Genomic DNA, 23100 nt, shown 5'->3' on the forward strand with positions numbered 1-23100 from the left:
GATTCCTGCAATTTAAAGCCCTAAATGAAGTCAGAAGAGGCTGGGAGAGGCACCTTAGTTGCTTTATAAGAAAAAAGCCATAAAACTGGGGGGAACTTTGTCAGCTGTGGAGTGGAGTCGATGACAGGGCTTATGGTGTATGTAAAGAGATTTGTGGGTGTGTGATGGACAAAGGGCTTAAGATTCTATCTTTCTCAATTATCTTCATTTACCCTGTTGTTGGAGAATTTTTAAATGAAAATAGTCATAGGGTTGTGATTATATCAACTTGTAAGAGAGCAGTTTCCTTATAACAGTTATGGGGTATCCTGTGAGTTTACAGCAGAGGGCAAAGGCGGAGGATAATTTAACTGAATGTGTTCCCTGACACATATTGGGCACTGGCCAAAATCTTTAGGGGTGACAGGTGGCTAGGCTCGCTCTCCTTCAGGGGTGCTTTCTTTACAAACCTTGTTACCTGCCAAGAAAAAGATGGCCACTGTTGGCGCTATTACTGATTCGCTCTGCTGGCTGGAAGGGATGTCCTGGTGTTGTGGAGAAACTGAGCAGGACTGCTGCTGTGCTAAACTGAGCTCACTCTGCCCCCAAACTTTTTAGATTTTTCAATAGGGCATTTAATAAAAAATGTTAGCTTATCTAGCAAAACTGATACCATATTAAGAAACTGTTTATAATTTGCCCTAAAATGCCTATAAGAAGTGCTAGTAAATAAAGTGTTGATCACTGTTATGAAATAATTCATTTGTATAACGTATCATGCAAAGGGCAAAATATGTCTGGAAGTTGGTGGAAAGAGTAAATGAGAACATTTAGCAGCAATGTTCCCATAATAAAATTTGCATCAGATGAAGCTAATAACTAAGCATTTTGTATTTTTTTTTATAAAATGCAGGTAAATATTTTTTGTCTGATTTTATGTCATATTTACCTACTAGGATTGTACTGTTCACATAGGTTTTATCTATAGCCTTCTCAAAATCTGTAATTCTAGATCTTCAATGATGATTGGCCCTGCCCTCAATGTACAAGTTGTATTTGATTAATGTGAATACAAATCTTGATTTCTGCTTCTATTTGACCATGTATCTTATTTTATACCAAATAACAAATCTCATTCATCTGTGTCACAGATATTTCTGCAACAAGTCTCACATATAGAACATGTCTTGATAGGCTAAGTGCATGTTATTCTGAGGAGTTTTTAATCTGCATTCAAAACCACTTCCAAATGTTGTTTCCATGGTTCTTATTATTACTTAATAATGGAGAATATATTAGATCATGCAAACTGTATTGTGTCTGGTTCTAAAAAAGATCTTAACTAATTAATTATAATTGAATTGTTCACTTACTTTTCAGATTTCCAGAAAAAAATTCACAATACATTTTCATTTTCTCAAAGTGTACACGTCATTATAAATTTTAACATCTTAATCAACAGTAGATGTGATATAAAGCAGGTTTGCTATTTACATCTATTACTTTTTTTTTTAGTTACCATGGAAGACACGGCACTTCCTCTGTAAAATAGTTTTTATTCCTGCACTTGAGTCAGGGGGTCAGGGGGAGAGCCATGTACTAGTCATCTGAGCTGTGACTAGTCCTTTCAGTGCTCTCTGCGGGGTGATTGACAGGCAAGGAGGCCGCTAACGGGCCTCCTTGCCTGTCAACACCCTGCGCACCTATCTGGTTTCTTCTGCGAGGCCTAGCCAGGCTGCAGATGGTTTACCATCACCACTAACCTTCCTTTCCTGACAGTCTGTGTAGTCTGCATATCAGTGGGCTGATCAAATCATTCTCTGGACTGGGACCCCGGCATCTCATAAGAAGTTCACTTATTCTCTTCGCCATGGCTTGCAATAGTCTCTTGTAGCTAGAGCTGGCTGGATTGGATTGCTCGAAATTCTTACCTCTTTGTCCTTCTGACCTCTTTTTTTGCCTGCTGCTCTTGTACCATTCTGCTACTGTATTTTCTGTTATACCTGTATCTGCCTGTCTATTCTCTGTTGTTGTTGCCCATCTTGTCTCTTTCTGTGTTTTACTTACCTAGTGGAAGGGTTATTCCAAAATAAAATAACGTCCACTATCAAAAGAATAGGGGCCAAGTAAGAGATAGCGGGAATTCAAACTCAGTACCCCCCGGCGATCTCCATATTGGCCCGTAGCTCCTTTGTTTTGAATAGAGAACAAGACCTGTGGCTCTATTCATTCCTTTGGAGCTGTCGGAAAAAAAACAAGTGCTGTACTCGTCTCTCTCTGGTGGAGCCTCCAAAGAGAGGCGAGTACAGCACTCTTTTCAATGGCTCCATAGGCATGAAAAGAGAATGAATGAAGTCTGGTAACGTGCCATACCTGCAGCTCTATTCAAAACAAAGGAGCCACAGGCCAATACAACAATCTCTTACTTGTGCCCTATCCTTTAACCCTTTGCCTCTGCATCCTGTTTTGGCCTTAATGCCCAGGGCCTATTTTTCAAATCTTACCTGTCTTACTTTATGTATCAATAACTCTGTGATGTTTTTAATAGAGATGAGCGAACCTTGAGCATGCTCGAGTTCATCCGAACCTGAGTGTTCAGCATTTGATTAACGGGGGCTGCTGAAGTTGGATAAATCCTTAAGGCTATGTGGAAAACATGGATATAGTCATTGGCTGTATCCATGTTTTCCAGACAACCTTAGAGCTTTATCCAACTTCAGCAGCCCCAGCTAATCAAATACCGAACGTTTGGGTTCGGATGAACTTGAGCATGCTCGAGGTTCTCTCTTCTCTAGTTTTTAACTATCGCGGTTATTCTGAGGGTGTTTCTGGTGTTTTTGTGACATATTACTCTTTATGTTTGTGGTAAATTTTTGTTGATACACAGAGTAGCTTTTTGTTTAAAAAAAAAAAAAAAAGTTTAGTCAGTTTAGTTCTGAAGTGGATTTGTGGAGCCTGTATGTTAGCTACCTCCATAAATCCTTCCATTGTAAAAACTGCACCCTCAAGGGATTCAAAGTAACATTTTATAACAAGTTTATTATCCCTTTAGGTGTTTCACAGAAATTTAAGCACATTGGGGGGTATATTTAATACATTTATTTTTTTGGCAGATTATTATTTTAATCCATTTTTTTCTTTACCACATCAAATACTAACTGAGGAATGCAACTCAGCCATATGTGGCCACAGTGCGTCACCTGACTCAACCACAATCCTCAGACATGACAGAGGCCTGGTGAATTTTGGGCCTTTTTTTATTTAGTTTTTTTTTTTTTTAGGCATTATATCAAGTCACAGAGGCCTTGGGGTGCCAAAATATTTTTGCAAAACAAGTTGCCGTCTTAGGCTATGTTCACACTGCCTATGAGTCCGGCCGCATTTCGTACACCGCTGTACATGTGCGGCTGAAACATACGCCTGTAGTACAGTTATGCTTCCCTAGCTTGTTTCGAAGCGATCTGAAACAGGTCATTTACTTGGAAATCTTCGCCCAGCCCAATAAAACTCACAGAACCTTTTGGATCGAAAAATCAAGTTCAATTTGGCTGAAATAAGTACTTCGTACGGGACTGCATGGAAATCCACGGCCGTGAGTTTTAACATTTCGGTCCTCAAACAATGGTCTTTTTTCATGGTGCCGCATACGATCCGGCCGTAAGCTCATACGTAGTCTGCATTGTGCGGGCGTATATCATATACTTTCAAGCGAACGCATCAACCTCAAAACTACGTACGTATATTCGCGGTTCGCACTACGGCCGGACTCATACGCAGTGTGAACATAGCCTTAAGCTGTAACATTCTGGGAAACATGTGACACCCTACTCATTTTTTGGTACAAATGGTACGAAAAAAACCCACCATTTAGCAGCAGTTTTTCATTCATTTTTTTTACACCATTTACTATATGTTATATATGACATTTTATTCGTCAGGTCAGTACGATTACAGTGATATCCATTTTATATAGCATTATGCTTATATAGCAAAACTGTTTGCGTTTCACCATATTGTAAGAGCTGTACTATTTTTATTTTTTCACAAATGAAGTTATGTGAGATTTTTTTGTAGCATAAGCTGACGTTTTTAGTGGTACATGTTTTGGGTACATTTCATGTTTTGATTGCTTTTTAAATATTTTTTAGGGTTGGGATTAACAAAAATTGGTTAGTTTTTTTATTTTTTCTATGGTGTTAATCAGGTGGGATTAATAGCATTATGTTGGGGGATATCATGATGCAGTAAGTCACTGCTTTTCATGACTTTCCCCAACGTCATATTAGGAAAGGATTTAATAATTTTTCTTATCTTAATTTTTTTAGAGAAATACCTGAACTATGACAGGAAGAAGATTAAGAAATAAGATTTTTTTTTTTTAATGCATAAAATGTTACACCATGGCTGCTGTCAGCTGGGGCAAGGCCCACTTGGCTCCTGGAAGGCACTCCTAGTGGGTGTTAGCAGTTAAATGTGGTGCTTTTATTGACAGAGCAAACAGCTATTAGCTTTTCACTGTGACAGTCTACAAGCTTATACTACCTACTGAGGGATCTAACTACTAGGAAGGGGAAACACCTATAGAGGGAAATAGCTACATGGGTATAACTACCTATCGAGAGGCTGACTACCAGGGGTACCACCTACTGAGGGCCTACCTTTTAGAGAGCCCTACTACTATGTGATGGTCTAATAGTATATGGGTGCACAGACTGATCTAATTACTACATGGTGGCAGACAGGTGCCTTTGCCTAAATACTATATGGAGGCACACATGAGGCCTAACTACTATATGGGGATACAGAGGAGTCAAAATACCATATATGCTAAAATGCCTAAAATTTTTTGAGAATTGTGGCCCTGGTTAGATGGAAATGAAAAAGAAAAGTGAATGACTTCAAACAGAAAAGACCTGTAAGTCATGGGATTCAAGTACATTTTCATAATTTGTATGGTCTGCAAAGCCTGAGTGCACTTGGTATCTAACAATATATGGTCACTTTATAGGGGAACATTGTTCTAAATATAGTATGGGATTTAATTAGTAACAGTGTGGTGATAATAGCAGTAGTCATCGAGTAATAGTATTCAATTTCCTTTTCATTGTATACTGTTATTATTGGTAATATTGGTCATGGTATACTGGATGGGGGGGGTGAGTGACTTATAATATAATTAGCATTTCTAGATTGTACATAGCAATAGGGATAGATTAGTTAAATAAAATAAAAACGTCAGTTGAGTGATTAAGCTTAATGAGCAATTCAAATGTGGTAGGTTTGGAAACTGAGGTTGTACCAGGTAAGGTTGTGACATGGTGTTTTATTTTTTGGTAGAAGGGCAAGGTGGTGGTTAGAGGATTAAATTAATCTCTGAGACGGTAAAAGGGTAAAATATGGCAAGTTATTGGGTGGTTATATCAGTAAAATAAAACGCTCTAGCAGCATGCACTTTACTTTACTCTACACTTTACTCTATTTCTTATGTGACAGGAAGTTAAATTCAGGTTCCTCTTCCTGTTATGTGCCATTACTTAGAGATCATGATAAGAACATTAGTTCTTAGATTTGGCAAAAGTCTCAAGATTCATGAACTATACTGCCTTATTATCAACTCAATATGATTTTGACATCAAGAGCGCAGGTTTAAGGGTCTTGACCTCATAACACCCATGCATGTCATTACAAAATTGTCTCTCACCATTGATTGAACATGCATCTCACTGAGTAATCTGCTACTTCTAAAAATACTGTCTGTCTTGTGTTACAGGATATAGAGAAAGTGGGCTGTGCGGCTATTAATTAAAATCAATATGAATAGAGTGTATATAAATTTTCCCTGAGCAACTACAGTACTTTACGTTTTTCACTTTTCAGTGGTGTGCAATAACTATATGCATTCACTGTTTCCCCTAAACTGTGCAATCTGGAAATTATAGAATTAAAGAGGTACCCTGGCACTTCAAAACTTTTTATATAATACAACATAATACCCACCCCTGATGAAGTTCCTGTTGGGACGCAACACGTAGGGTATCATGGGTCACCACGAGTCGCTCCTCTCCCTCTTTATATGGTGATATGAATTACTTTATTTGTTGCTATATTATTTTAGGTTGCATTGGTTTACTGTCTATTTATTTTCAAGGGTAATCATCACATATAGTACACCTTATATCACAAATATTGGTCACTAGAATATTTTTTCTCATTTGTGATATAGATTTTTTTTATTTTTTGAGGGTTTGTTGAGCTGTATTCTTCCATTGTGTCTATATATTGTATGGGTCTCACATGTTTCTTTCCCCTTTTGGGAATTTTAATTGTTTTTAAGATTGTGTAGGGAGGTTTTTATGTGCCATTGCTGTTTCATATGTATGTGTTTTTGTTTAATTAATAAACTAGCTTTTTTCTTGGATGATCCTTTGGTGTGCTCCTTTGGTATAACATAGCCCTGTTTTTCTTTGTGCTGTGGTTCATTTATGCTGGTTTGTTTGAGGAAGCAACCTTTTTGCCTTTTCTTTTTTGGGTTGTGCAGGCCCCTCTTCTCTTTTTGTCTCATATACAACATAATAAACATTTTGTTCTTACCTTACCACGTTTCCCGGTATGTGCCTGTGGTTTCTCCAAGATGCCGGCACATATCCTGGGACAGCCGTTTCAGGATTATACCCTTCTGGCCAGGAGAGTATGTTTATTACGTTGTATATACATTATACGTTTTTAAAGTTTTTTTTTGTTTTATTTAGTTTTCTTGGAAATATATACAGAAAGAAAATGTGGCATTCAGTCATTCTTTATAAAAGATATTCTAACCACCCTACTTAAAATGATCTAGGTCATTTTCAGTCAAATGTTATGGTTCTCTTCCTTCCGAGATTCAAATGCTGTAGGTATCTCCAGGTTATCTTTTGTGATCAATACTTGTTTACTTGTGCATGACAGAGAAAAGATACAATCTATTTTCTTTGCACTGGTCATTACTGTTCTTCTTTCTTCCAATTTTGAACATTTAATTGCACTCTATTATATGTCAGCTGAGGTAATTTTGAAAGAAAATACGATCAATCAGGTTATTTAGGCTTTCAAAAACAAGAAAAACGTATAGATCCATTTGGGTAAATTTGTCATATTAAGTTTAAAACAGAAAATATACTCCTATATCTAAAAAATGTTCTATCTATCATATATTTATTTATCTATACATCTATTGAGGAGGCCTAATGTTTTTAATGATATACTGTATATTTTATTTTTACATTTCTCCTGTGTAGGAGAAGTAACCTGCTGAGACAAATGCATAATTAAATATGACATAAAGAATTCTTTTCTAATAGAAAGTCTTAGGGTAGTATAACAATAGTACCCAGGGACATGAAGTTAATCCACAAATCCCATGCCTTTTGAAATAAGATATATTGGAGTTCAAATAGATAAGAGTTCTTCTATCTAAAAGTTATAGTTAATTAATAGAGATGAGCGCAATTCTAGCATGCTCATATCCAATCGTTCAGCATTTGAATACCAGTGGCTGAAGAAGTTGGATGCAGCCCTAAAGAGTCCAGCAAAACACGGATACAGTCATAGGCTATGTTCATACTATGTATGAGACCCGCCATTCCGTGACCCAACCGGGTCACAAAACGGACGGTCTCAGAAAAGATTATCCTTGCTCGTACTGCAGTACCGGCCGGATGATGTTTAGAGCCACAGAGTTCTGATGCGGGTGCATCCGTGCGCACCCGCATCAGAACTCCCCACTGCACACTATGAAGCGAGCGTCCGGAGCCGCTTGCTTCATAGTGTGCACTGACATGTCAGTTTTCTACTGCGCCGTGTATGTGTATAAGCTCTCGCTGGGATTCCATAGAAAAAAGGCAGCGTATTTTTTCATAAAAAGTACCGCTGTTTTTGCTAATTGCAACAACGGCTGTACTTTTACGAAAATATACGTTGTGTAAACATGGCCATAGGCTGTATCTATAGTTTCCCAGATAAACGTATGCTTGAGTTGTGCTTATCTCTAGTAACTATTAGTTAAACTCCTTACAAGGAAGGTGGTAAACCATTGTTTCCACTGTTTAGCGACAGCAGAATGGGCAGCAAGGATAATGTGTTCCACTACCACTCTGTAGCTTGGGGATACCTAGTTTAGGTTTATAAACCATATAGCTAATTGGGGAGATTTACTAATTTTACTTTTACTTAATTGTTTAATAAAGTTAAGCCTAGAGTACCTAGACTGCTGCTTTGGTAGACAGGCCTCCACATGGGGTATAGAAAGCCTTTGTTGGAGCTGTGTTTCCAACAATCATGACAATATGTTGGAATATATTTAGAAAGGTTTATTACGCTAAGATACAATTTTTGGTTAATTTTCATTGATATTTCCTAGTGGGAGGAGTTCTTAGAGATTCTCTTAAAGGGAATCTCTCAGCACCTGGGCTGGTCCCTCCTTCTTCCTGATGACGTTGCTGGCAAGGGCCACGCGCCGACTTGCCAGTATCAGGAAACAGGAGGTCGGGCTGGGCAGCAAAGATGGAGGAGGAAGCGGTGGTGAGGCGTTCCTAAGTGCGGCACGAACTCTTCACCACCACAAGTTACAAGCAAGAATAAAAAAAAAAACTACTGCACGGATTACTAAAAAAAAGGTACCGCATACATTAACGGACATGCACCTTCACTGCACTCGGGGCCAGCCCAGGTGCTGACAGATTCCCTTTAATCATTTTAGCGGCTATTCTCCATTCGAATATAGAGAAGCAAATGCTAGTTTCTCATTTTAATTAGTAGGATTTTTTGTATTTGTACCAATATGACTGAAATGTTGAATTGCCATTCTGAAAAATATTGGAGATATTAGTTTTATATTTTGAAGTATGGATCTAATCCTAAGGCATTCATTAACGTTCAGAGGCATAACTTAAAATTCCTGGCCTTAATGCAAAATGTATATGTACAGTATGTAATACTTTACCTAGAAGACTATGAATAATGACTTCAGAACAGAGTAGTAGTGTAGAAAGAAACATACAGTGATACCTCTCTGAGCCACCCACTCTTTTTCATGTAGTTATCTCATGATCAGGACCCCTGTTAGAATTACAGTTAAGGGTTATAGAGGTAAACTAAATTAATTGAGGGTCTCAGTAATTTAAGACACTGGAGGACAATTAGTATTGAGTCTAAAACGTGCATTTTTTTTTACAGAGTATTAGTCTGTAGAACTAATAGAACTAATTTAACAAACTTTTCATACATTTTTGAATAGAATATTCTGAGAGTACTGAGTGAATACTGAAAACAGGCAGATTAAAAAAAAAGTTGCATCTAAAAAATATTTGCCTGTAGAATGTTGGTCCATGAATAGAAAAATAAAATAAATAAAAAGTGGGCGAAAAATACAATTATTCAACTAAAAATAGGTGTAAAACCCTTGATAAATGTCCCCCACTGTGTGGCATTTCTCTTTATTAATCCAAATTAACATGTAGTAGAGCCTTCTATTCCATAACCCCTTCCCCCAATATGACGTCCAGGGACCTCATGAAAAGCAGTGGCAGAACGCATCATGACGTCCCTGGACGTCATGCCTTCTCTGCCTCCCCCCACTGTCCCTACTGAGATCAGGCAGCAGGAGGAGGCTGTGTCACACAGCATCCTCCTGCTGCCACTGCCCGGAGGGGAGCTGTGCTCCCCCCAGGCAGTTAACCCCATGAACACTGTGGTCAGTGCGACCGCAGCGTCTATGGGGAGATTCTGTGCAGCAGGTTGATCGAGCAGCAGGAGGAGGCTGCAGCATGTTGCCTCCTCCTGTTGCCACTGCTGTAATGCTCTCCCAGGTCCCCCTTCCTTCACCATGTAATATCCGGGTCCAGCTCCCCCCATTTCCCTCTCTTCCCCCGTTCTCCTCTCCCTTCCTCCACTTGTCCCCTCCCCTCCGGATTTGGTTCCCTCCCCGTGCTTGTGCTTACCGCCCCCGTGCGACCTCCCCCGTGCTCTCGTGCTGCCCTCTGTGCTACCCCCCCGCCATGTTTGTGCTCTCCCGTGCTGCCCTCTGCGCTCCCCCTGTGCTCGTGCTCTCCGGTGCTGCCCTCTGTGTCCCCACCGTGCTCTCCCGTGCTGCCCTCTGTGCTCCCCCCCGTGCTCGTGCTCCCCCGTGCCTACGTCCCTGTGCTCCGTTCCGTCGTCTCCCTCCCTTTGTCACCAATTCTCCACCCCCCCCAGATACGGCTCCCCCCCCCGTGCTATACGATCAGGTCCCTGCACTGATAGTTTGAATCAGCTGCAGGGACCTGATCGTTTGAATGAGTGTCAGTGTGCAACACTGACACTCATTCACTCTCTAATGCATTACAGCACAGCTTATGTGCTGTAATGCATTATAGATGTACCTGCAAAAGTAAAACACAAACATACACACACAAATACATAAATAAATAATTAAAACAAATAAATTAAATAAATACATAAATAAAAAAATAATTATTTAAAATAAATATACACATTTCCCATCCCCCCTTTATAAATGATTCCCTATAAATAACATTATATTACATTAATTATACCACCAGATTAACGCCATTCAAAAAATAAATAAAAAACTAACCAAAATGACAATTTTTTGTTAATCCCGCCCCCTAAAAAATATAGAAAACAGCTATTAAAACGTCACATATACCCAAAAGGTGTACTGCTAAAAACGTTATCTTATGCCGCAAAAAAAAAGCCCTCACATAACTCGATTGGCAAAAAATAAAAATATGCACAAGCCAACAAGACAGAAATGGCTGCACATCGCACCCATGGCTGACACAAAAGCTTATTCAGCTACATTTAAAACCAACATCAGAAGTTAGTATATAATTTGGCCAAACCATATTGCCTCATGTACCACGTGCAGGTCTTCTGATACACATGAGTCCCTAACCAAAAAACATCACTGTGCCAGTCAGCGACCACAATCCCCGCAAAATGTGCGCAAGCAGAGAAAGGGGGGCCACGGAATGGCCCTGCAACCCCATTGTCACAGGACCAGACCCTAAAGGGCCCCCCCAGACCCCGCAGGCGCCACCGGCGGAAAAAGTGGACGCCAAGCAACACAAGTGTGAACAAGCTCTTACCTCTCTCTCCATTCCTCTGCAGGTAGAATGGGAGAATACTAGGAGATCCTCCCCTTATGTACACAGGTGCTTCCTGCTAATTTGGATCACATGGGTCTTACAAAGCACGAGTGCTAGCCACAATGAAAAAAGGGACAGAATACATAAAATATGCACAAGCCAACAAGACAGAAATAACTGCACATCGCACCCATGGCTGACACGAAAGCTTATTCAGCTACATTTAAAACCAACATCAAAAGTTAGTATATAATTTGGCCAAACCATATTGCCTCATGTACCACATGCAGGTCTTCTGATACACATGAGTCCCTAACCAAAAAACATCACTGTGCCGGTCAGCGACCACAATCCCCGCAAAGCGTGCGCAAGCAGAGAAAGGGGGGCCACGGAATGGCCCTGCAACCCCATTGTCACAGGACCAGACCCTAAAGGGCCCCCCCGGACCCCGCAGGCGCCACCGGCGGAAAAAGTGGACGCCAAGCAACACAAGTGTGAACAAGCTCTTACCTCTCTCTCCATTCCTCTCCAGGTAGAATGGGAGAATACTAGGAGATCCTTCCCTTATGTACACAGGTGCTTCCTGCTAATTTGGATCACATGGGGGGGGGCCCTTTAGGGTCTGGTCCTGTGACAATGGGGTTGCAGGGCCATTCCGTGGCCCCCCTTCTCTGCTTGCACACGCTTTGCGGGGATTGTGGTCGCTGACCGGCACAGTGATGTTTTTTTTGGTTAGGGACTCATGTGTATCAGAAGACCTGCACGTGGTACATGAGGCAATATGGTTTGGCCAAATTATATACTAACTTCTGATGTTGGTTTTAAATGTAGCTGAATAAGCTTTTGTGTCAGCCATGGGTGCGATGTGCAGCCATTTCTGTCTTTTTGGCTTGTGCATATTTTATGTATTCTGTCCCTTTTTTCATTGTGGCTAGCACTCGTGCTTTGTAAGACCCATGTGATCCAAATTAGCAGGAAGCACCTGTGTACATAAGGGGAGGATCTCCTAGTATTCTCCCATTCTACCTGCAGAGGAATGGAGAGAGGTAAGAGCTTGTTCACACTTTCCGCCGGTGGCGCCTGCGGGGTCTGGGGGGGCCCTTTAGGGTCTGGTCCTGTGACAATGGGGTTGCAGGGCCATTCCGTGGCCCCCCTTCTCTGCTTGCGCACGCTTTGCGGGGATTGTGGTCGCTGACCGACACAGTGATGTTTTTTTTGGTTAGGGACTCATGTGTATCAGAAGACCTGCACGTGGTACATGAGGCAATATGGTTTGGCCAAATTATATACTAACTTCTGATGTTGGTTTTAAATGTAGCTGAATAAGCTTTCGTGTCAGCCATGGGAGCGATGTGCAGCCATTTCTGTCTTTTTGGCTTGTGAAAAAATAAAAATATTACTGCTCTTACAATATGCAAGACACAAACAGTTTTTATAGAATAAATGCCATAAACTATAACAAAAGCTATATAAAATGGATATCACTGTAATCGTACCAACCTGATGAATAACGATAACATGTCATATGTGACGTATAGTAAACGGCGTACCAAAAAATGGTGAAAAACAGCTGCTAAATTGTGTTTTTTTGATTTGTATTACCTCATAAAAAATTAAATAAATATTGATCAGGGTGTCACATGTCAACCAGAATGGTACGATGGAAACGTCAACTTGTCTTACACAAATATTTTGGCACCGCAAGGCCTCTGTGACATGGTATAATGGCTAAAAAAAACTGAAATAAAAAAGAGACACCAAAATTCCAGTCAGGTGATGCACTGCGGCCACATATGGGGGATTTCTAGAAACACTGGAATAAGGGGAATAAAGTGTGAGTTCCTTTTCTCAGTTAGTATTTGCTGTGTTAAAGGAAAAAATTGATAAAAATAGAATATCTGCCAATTTTTTTTTTTTAATTTTAAATTTCTCCTTCAACTTGCTTAAATTTCTGCAAAACACTCAAAGGGTTAATAAACTTATGAAATGTTACTTTGAATACTTTGAGGGGTGAAATTTTACAGTGGAGGGATTTATGGTGGTAGAAAGGTGGGATGAATGTAGTAGTTTTAAAGGCAGGAATCTGACCGCTGGTGAATATAGGGGTATAACAGAACTTAAAGTGACACTGTCACTCCTTTTGTGCATTCTGACTTCTCTACACAGATGTAAAGGGTAAATTTAGCGTTATTCATACCTTATTTTATATCATACGTCATGGTGCTTGTTCAAGTAAAAAGTGTCCTTTTATCAACTGCAGATTGTATTTAGTGGGCGTGGCACCATTGGTCCCGCCCCCTTGACGCCCATTGGTTGGCCGACATAAAGGGGGTGGGGTCTAGACTTTTTGGCCAGCCTGTTCCAATGGCCACCGAGGGGCCAACTGTGGCGTTGTGGGCGGGACTAATTGGCGCTAATGCTGCGAGAGCCTGCCCACTAAACACAATCTGCAGTTGATAAAAGATGACTTTTTACTTGAACAAGCACCATGACGTATGATATAAAATAAGGTATGAAAACCATTAAATTTACCCTTTACATCTGTGTAGAGATGTCAGAATGCAAAAAGGAGGTGACAGTGTCACTTTAAGGATGATGAAGGGTCAATCATCAAGAAAGCGGACAAGGGAGGAGGTATAGTAGTGTCGATAGAGAACAATATATAGAAGAGGCTATGCTTCAATTCAGTGATGGCAAAGTATATGAGCGCTTGAGAGGTGATCTTACCCAGACCTATAACAAAGAACTTGATGCCATCATCGAGGAAGCATATGTAGAAGGTATCATAGATGCCGAAATTAAGAATACACTTATTAGTAACTATCCGAGAGTACCACTACTATACCTCCTCCTCAAAGTCCACAGGTACTTAAAAAAAAAATGGACGCCCGATTGTCTCGGGGGTTAATTCCATTTTCCATCTGGTAACTGTGTATCTTGATAGTTTCTTACAGAGATATGTGATGAACCTACCGAATTGTCTTAGGGACACTAGACAATTTTTGGAGGTGATTGAAAAAAACTATTTGTCGAGTGTGCATTTGTTATGTACACTCAATATCAAAAGTTTGTACACTAACATTCCGTGTCAGGATGCCGCGGATGCGGTGCGTGATGTTCTTTCCATGAATGCCTCATTAGATAATCGTAAAATAGCCTTTCTGTCAGCAACTTACCTGACCGCGCTCCAGCGATGTCTGCCCCGGCTGGAGCGCAGCGCCGTCGCTCCGCCTCCGCCGGCCGGGGCCGAGTGACGTCACGGAGACCCGACGGCGTCCCTAGTGACCGGAGACGCCGTGGGGTCACGTGACTGGCTGTCGGCCGGCCGAGACACAGCTGAGTGGCATTGCGCTCAGGGTGAGTGGCTTTCAGTTCAGCCACTCTGCATGCAGCGATGCAGCTGCTGTGTTTTGCTCATTAGGAGTCCGGACCAATTAGCTCTGGTCCAGGACCCTCCCTCTGGTATATAGTTCAGAGCCAGCCAGCAGTACATCGATGGCTATTAGATCAGTTCATAGATCAGTTCTAGTCCCAGCTCTCCCTGTCCTTTTCCTGTTATCCCCGTCCTGATTCCTTTTGCTTGACTACTCGTGTTTTGACCTTTGCCTGGACTTAGACTATTCCTTGTTTTCCTGATTCTGTACCTTGTTGCTAGTGTGGTTTGACCCGGATCGTTCATTACTCTCTATTGTGTTTGTCTGTCTGTATTGTTCTGTGTGTTCACTTACGCAGCGTAGGGAACGTCTTCGTGGTTGTCCGCGACCGCCTAGGGTCGATTGAGGCAAGCAGGCAGGTGACAGTGGGTGGGTTCAGACCTAGGGCTCACTGTCTTGTCGTGTCCGTATCACCTGATTCCTGACAGAATAGCCAGCCTTGGAACAGATGCAGAGACTTAATACTATGGTCCAGGAGCTGGCGGTTAGGGTCCAAGACCAGGAGACGGCACCCCGACAGCTTACCGTGACCTCCCCAGTACCCCCGGAACCACCTGTTCAACTCCCGGACAAATTTTTTGGAGACATGAAGAAGTTCCGTGCCTTTAGGGAGGGGTGCAAATTGTTTTTTAGATTGCGCCCCCGATCCTCAGGAGATGAGACCCAGCGGGTGGGCATTGTTATGTCCCTTCTCCAGGGTCCTCCTCAGGAGTGGGCCTTTTCCCTACCTTCTCACTCGCCTGAGTTTCTGACTACTGACCATTTTTTCGCTGCGCTGGGGTTATTATATGACGATCCTGACAGTGCCTCTAACGCAGAACGTCAGTTAACAAGCCTGAGACAGAGCCGTCGTCCAGTGGAAGAGTACTGCTCTGAGTTCAGACAGTGGAGTGGTCTTTCCACATGGAATGACTCTGCTCTCCGGTACCAGTTTCGTGTGGGTCTTTGCGACCGCTTGAAGGATATGTTGGTAGCGTACCCCACTCCTGAATCACTGGAGGATAGTATGACCTTGGCCATCCGGGTTGACCGCAGACTGAGGGACCGACAGAAGGAAAAGAGTACCCCCGATCATTCCAGGTCCTCGAGCTCCCCACCTTCCCATCCCGTTTTTTCATCACCCGTAGAACCTATGCAGGTAGACGTCACTGATGCTAAGGTCAGGCGAGCTCATCGGATGCAAAACCATCTGTGTTTCTACTGTGGAAAGACCGGTCATCAACTTCGACAATGCCCTTCCAGACCAAGATCCTCGCCGGAAAACTCCAGCGCCTGAGAGATTTTTGAGGGGATCTCTCAGGCGCACAGTTACCCTTTAAAAATAAGTTGTTATTACCTATCTGCTTGTCCGTGGGAAATAAAACTATAAATGGATATGCCCAGATAGATTCCGGATCTTTTCCAGTCTAGAGGTATGTCCCATTCTGCTTCAGCGTCCTGTAAATGTCACAGGAGCTGATTCTGCGCCGTTTGTGCAAGGTGAAGTACGTTATATCACCCCCTGTCTAGAAGTCAAGGTGGGCTCAATTCATGTTGAAAAACTTGATTTTCTTCTCATGCACAATTTGTCATCTGACGTGATATTGGGATTGCCTTGGTTGGAGACACACAACCCTGTGTTTGATTGGTCCAGCAGAGAACTTGTAAGATGGGGTTCAGCATGTGGGTCTCACTGTGTTACTGTTTCTTTGGCGGAATGTTCTCCAGATAAGGAGGAGATTCCAGAATTTTTGTGTGATTTTGCCCATGTCTTTGATGAAAGGGCTGTGGAGGGTCTCCCGCCTCATCGACCATATGATTGTTCTATTGATTTAATTCCCGGTGTTAAATACCCTCGAGGGCGAATTTTTAACCTGTCCTGTCCTGAGAGAGAGGCCATGCGGGAATATATTGAGGACAGCTTACATAAAGGTCACATACGGCCCTCCTCTTCCCCTATGGGGGCCGGATTCTTTTTTGTTGGTAAAAAGGATGACAGTCTCCGGCCCTGTATTGATTACAGGGAACTAAACAAAATCACTGTAAAAGATCAGCATCCATTGCCATTGATACCAGATCTTTTTAATCAGATAAGTGGAGCTAAGTGGTTTTCTAAAATTGACCTCCGGGGAGCATATAATTTAATTCGTATCAAGCAAGGAGACGAATGGAAAACTGCATTTAATACCCCAGAGGGCCACTTTGAGTACCTGGTCATGCCCTTTGGGCTGTGTAATGCTCCAGCAGTATTCCAGAGGTTTGTGAATGATCTTTTTCGTGAATATCTAGGACGTTTTTTGGTCGCATATCTAGATGATATTTTAATCTTTTCCCCTGATTGGGATTCGCATGTTAGACACGTACGTACAGTGATGGAGCTTTTGAGACAACACAGTCTATGCGCCAAATTATCTAAGTGTCATTTTTGTATCCAAGAGATTTCCTTTTTAGGTTACAATATTACCCCCAACTCTTTTAGTATGGACCCTATTAAAGTAGCGGCCATCGAAAAATGGCAAAGACCCAACAATCTCAAGGCTCTTCAAAGGTTCCTGGGCTTTGCCAACTACTACAGGAAATTCATTAAGGGGTTCTCTCTCATTGCTAAACCCCTCACTGACCTGACTAGAAAGGGGGCGGATCTAGTACATTGGTCTCCCGAAGCCATGGGAGCATTTGACATTTTTAGACGGTGTTTTTCGAAAGCTCCAGTACTGGTTCACCCAGATTTTGAGCGTCCATTTGTGGTAGAGGTGGACGCATCCGAGGTGGGGGTTGGAGCAGTATTGTCTCAAGGGTCGAGTACCCTGACCAATATTCGACCTGTTGCGTTCTTCTCGAAAAAAATTTCTCCAGCGGAGCGCAACTATGATATTGGCAATAGAGAGCTATTGGCCATCAAGATGGCCTTTGATGAGTGGCGGCATTTTTTAGAAGGCGCTAAACATAAGGTTACTGTACTGACTGACCACAAAAACTTGGTCTACCTCGATACAGCTAAGCGTCTCTCTCCACGTCAGGCTAGATGGGCTCTATTTTTTACTAGGTTTTATTTTGAGATCACTTACCGACCTGGTTCTCGTAATGTCAGGGCTGACGCTCTCTCCAGCAGCTTTAGCCCGGAAGATATCCCCGAGAATCAGGTCGATACGATCCTAAAACCCGGTGTGGTGGTATCAGTGTTACAACCAGATCTGGTGACCCTTATCGCAGAGGCCCAAGATGTGGCCCCACCTAACACGCCCGAGTCTCTCCTGTTTGTGCTGCCGAACCTTCGCCTCCGTGTGTTGGAGGAAACTCATAGCTCTGTTTTGGCGGGTCATCCAGGTATCGCGGGCACTAAATATTTGCTCTCCCACCACTTCTGGGGGCCATCCTGGGCCCGAGATGTCAAGGCATTTGTTGAGGCCTGCGAAATCTGTGCTCGGTCCAAGGTTCCTCGTAGGCCACCGGAGGGACTTCTTCATCCCCTGCCGGCCCCTACAAGACCTTGGACGCACTTGTCTATGGATTTTATCACTGATTTACCTGTATCTAAGGGGAAGACGGTCATTTGGGTGGTGGTGGATCGTTTTTCCAAGATGTGCCATCTTATTCCGCTGCGCAAACTCCCCAATGCTCGCCTACTAGCTACCTTGTTCATTAACCATATCCTACGATTGCATGGGGTTCCGGAAGACATTGTCTCAGATAGAGGTGTCCAATTTGTTGCTGGTTTCTGGAGAGAATTTTGTGGTAAACTAGGTATCTCATTGTCCTTCTCTTCTGCGTTCCATCCCCAGACCAATGGACAAACAGAACGAGTCAACCAGTCATTAGAACAGTTCTTAAGGTGTTTTGTATCTGATACACAGGACAAGTGGCGCGACTTCTTTTCTCTCGCCGAATTTGCGATCAATAATCACGAACAACGTTCCATTAAGATGTCGCCATTCTTCTGCAATTATGGCTTTAACCCCAGATACTCCTCGGTTCACTCCGCCGACTCTCTAAATCCTTCAGCTGAAGCCATATTCTCTAAACTGTGCACAGTTTGGGCCCAAGCTCATCAGAACTTGGTCAAAGCCCAAAACTCCTACAAAAATTTTTCTAACAAAAGACGCATATCTGGCCACCATTATACAGTAGGTGATAAGGTCTGGCTAGCTACTAAGAATCTTAAATTGAGGGTACAGTCAGGGAAGCTGGCCCCTAAATACATTGGGCCATACACTATTACTGAGGTTATAAATCCCGTCACGTTCAGACTCAAACTTCCTACGGCGTTGAAAATTCATTCTGTATTCCATAAAGCATTGTTGAAAAAATATATTCCACCTGTCTCTCCATCACCTCCTCCTGCTCCGATCGTCATTCAGGGGGAATTGGAATATGAGGTGGAGAGAATTCTGGACTCCCGCTGGGTTCAAGGGTCATTACAGTATTTGGTCCACTGGAGGGGTTACGGACCAGAAGAGCGTACCTGGGTGGCGACCAGGGACATGCATGCCCCTCATCTAGTCAGATGATACCATACTCGGAACCCGTCTAAACCTGGTCCATGTAATAAGGGTCCTGAGGCCCCTCCTGAAGGGAGGGGGGTAATGTCAGCAACTTACCTGACCGCGCTCCAGCGATGTCTGCCCCGGCTGGAGCGCAGCGCCGTCGCTCCGCCTCCGCTGGCCGGGGCCGAGTGACGTCACGGAGACCCGACGGCGTCCCTAGCGACCGGAGACGCCGTGGGGTCACGTGACTGGCTGTCGGCCGGCCGAGACACAGCTGAGTGGCATTGCGCTCAGGGTGAGTGGCTTTCAGTTCAGCCACTCTGCATGCAGCGATGCAGCTGCTGTGTTTTGCTCATTAGGAGTCCGGACCAATTAGCTCTGGTCCAGGACCCTCCCTCTAGTATATAGTTCAGAGCCAGCCAGCAGTACATCGCTGGCTATTAGATCAGTTCATAGATCAGTTCTAGTCCCAGCTCTCCCTGTCCTTTTCCTGTTATCCCCGTCCTGATTCCTTTTGCTTGACTACTCGTGTTTTGACCTTTGCCTGGACTTAGACTATTCCTTGTTTTCCTGATTCTGTACCTTGTTGCTAGTGTGGTTTGACCCGGATCGTTCATTACTCTCTATTGTGTTTGTCTGTCTGTATTGTTCTGTGTGTTCACTTACGCAGCGTAGGGAACGTCTTCGTGATTGTCCGCGACCGCCTAGGGTCGATTGAGGCAAGCAGGCAGGTGACAGTGGGTGGGTTCAGACCTTGGAGTTTATTTTATTGAAAAACTATTTCAGATTTGGGAACAATTATTATCTACAGCTGCAGGGGACTTCGATGGGGTTCCTTGCAGCACCAAGTGTTGCCAATATTTTTATGTCCCAGTTTGAACAAAAGTATGTATGGACACACAAACTTAGCTCCCACATTAGGCTTTGGACAAGGTATGTGGACGACGTGTGCCTGCTGTGGTCAGGCGAGAAGGATGCCCTTGTGTCCTTTGTCACATACCTTAACCAATGCCACCCCCTCATTGAATTTTCATTGGAGTGTGACCCTGTATGCAGCCATTATTTGGACGTAGAAGTTAGAAAGGGGTTAAATGGTGATGTAGTGACTACCTTGTATTCCAAACCCACTGATAAGAATAACGCACTGATACGTAGTAATGCACATGCCCAGCAGACTTTCAAAGGGATCCCCCGTGGCCAGTTTATTAGGGAACGCCGCATATGTAGCAATGATGAAGAATATCTTATTCACAAAGAAAAACTCTTTGCTAGGTATGCGGAAAAAAGTTATGATTCTGTAGAATTAAGATGAACAGGCGACGAGGTTGGAAGAATAGAGAGGAAAGATTTATTTAATTGGAGCAGGAAGAAGAAGAGTGACGACTATCCTATGTTTATCTCCACCTATGATGCACACATGGGCGTAGCTAATGTCTTCTGGGCCCTGGTGCGAGAGGCCAACTTGGGCCCCCCCCCTCCTTTCAAGACCAAGTGATGCTATTGGTGTGTGTGTATATAATATATATATATATATATATATATATATATATATACACACACACACACACACACAACAAGACAGATATTACCTATTACCGCCATACTGCTACCGACCAAATCCTGTATACTGAGACCAATATTACCAGTAATACCAGTATATAGGAAGGAAACATTACTGCCACACCACAACCACTACCATCACCACCATATTGTTACTGACCAAATCCAGTATACTAAATCACCTCATCCAGTCAGCTCTACACAGGTTCTATACACCATATACATTACAGTGCAGTTATATCAGGTGACTCACAGGGGACGTCTTTTCTGATCGGAGTTCTTTCCTTTTCATCTTCTCCATCCGCCCTGGGCCATTATGAGAACTTCTCCGAGCCACGAATCCACAGAATCTGCCAGACAGACATATTAGGCTCCTCACACTGGCACCATCCTCATCTCTCTACAAACTGCACATCTGTACTGTCCCCTTTACACCCTCATTTAGTGGGTAGCCCTGACTCTATGTGACCCCCTAATAATATATGACCCCCTCTGTGTATTCCCTCTCCCCCTATGTTGCCCCCCCCAAATAGATTGCCCCCTCTACCCCCTCCCTTATAGATGGCCCCCTCTACCCCCTCCCTTATAGATGGCCCCCTCTACCCCCTCCCTTATAGATGGCCCCCTCTCTCCTCACCCTCCCTTATGGATGGTCCCTTCTCCCCCCACCCTCCCTTATAGATGGTCCCCTCTCCCCCCACCCTCCCTTATAGATGGCCCCCTCTCCCCCCACCCTCCCTTATAGATGGCCCCCTCTCCCCCCACCTTCCCTTATATAGTGACGGGCCCGGTCGCGGCGGCGACCGCCGCGACCGCGGTAGCTACGCCACTAGATGCACATTCTAGGATGGTTGAGAACGTGATCCGTCGCTATTGAAAAATGATGAAAAGGGATCCCAAATATGGCCGGATATTTGACAACCCTCCTAGATTTGTGTATAGAAGGGGGAAGACATTGGCCAATCATTTGGTTCATGCTGACATGAAAAAACGCAGGGCATCAAGACAGATGTTCTTGCGTAGGGCAAAACAGGGGACATTTCCTTGTAGGACTTGCCAGAACTGTAGCTCCATCATAGAGAGTAATGAACTTCTACACCCCAGAAAGGGAACCCCCATATCACTTAGAGGTAGGCATTCATGTGACAGTAAGAAGGTCATTTACTTCTTAAAATGTTCATGCGGGATGGCATATGTAGGGCAGACCATGAGAACCATAAAAATTAGGCTTAATGAACATCGCACAGCCATTAGGAGAGCAGCATTGAGCGGAGGAACAGCTACATGTATATATGGTGAAACGGGCGTCGCCAGACACTTTGCTGAATCCAGACATAGTGTCAGTGAGCTCCAATGGACGATTCTGGAAGAGATACAGGGGGTTAATGATGGAGAGGTTAAACTGGGATTACTCAGAAGATAGGTGTTCTGGATTCAGACACTAGAAACACTAAGCTTCTTTGGATTGAATGAACAATGCAATTTTAATGTATTTCTATAATTTTATGGGATTTCTGTAAGTATTTAATCAGATAATTGACATAGTCTACGGAGATATGAATTATGTATCACTATATGATTATTGTTACATGGTCTAACTCCCGTGTATCTATGTTTAATTGTAGTGGGGGAAGTGATCTAGCAAGATTTCCCCTGTATTTCATGAAGGTGGTGGGACTTCACAGTTTATGCTTGAGAAAGAGAGACTACTCTCGAAACGTCGCTGCACAGCATGTGAACGCGGACGTCTCTTCAAGACCTTGTTCTGACTGGACCGTAAAAGCTCGATGCAAGCCAAAAAGAGCTCTATGTGAGCCGCAGACTTTATTTCTTCCTCATTTACAATGGTATTTGCACAAGTGGTGAAATGTTTACTGCATGTAAAGATGTGAAAAAAGAAAAGAAAAAAGAAAAGAAAAAAACGCATTGGAATCCATGTCTGTGTTTACATTGGTCTTAAAGGGAATCTGTCACCTTTACTTGCTGTAAACAGCAGCAGTGACCATTGGATAGCTGTTCGGGTATGAGTACAGTCTATACCTTTCCTGGAGCTGATGGCAGTTGCCACTTATTTATTTCTCAACTGAGCTGCTTGCTTGCAGTTACCTCTCAGCCTCTTATTTACTGATGTACAGGGTTCTTCACATCAATCAAGAAGGGTCTGAGAGGATGAGTAAGGAAGCATACCAGTGGTTTTGACACTTAGCTGAAAAAAAACAAAAAACCTTTATTTAAGACTAAGTTTGTCAACCACCATCAGCTTCAGGAAAGGTATAGTTTACATTTATACCCTAACAGCTATCCAACTGTGTCTGCAGATCTTAGCAGCAAATACAGCTAACAGATACTCTTTAATAACTTCCCAGAGCTCTTATGGAATGTTCACAAGGCCATCATTAGATGTATTACTAGTCAACAAGGTTTCCTCAAGATTTCAAAATTTTAAAAGGTTTAAGCATTTTAAAAGTAACTTTGTTCTGTGAATATTAAGTAGCAAACATTTTATCTCACAAAAAAGCAGGGAACAAGGAACCAGACGGG

The sequence above is a fragment of the Dendropsophus ebraccatus genome, chromosome 3 (genome assembly GCF_027789765.1).
Source record: "Dendropsophus ebraccatus isolate aDenEbr1 chromosome 3, aDenEbr1.pat, whole genome shotgun sequence".
NCBI classification, from domain to species: domain Eukaryota; kingdom Metazoa; phylum Chordata; class Amphibia; order Anura; family Hylidae; genus Dendropsophus; species Dendropsophus ebraccatus.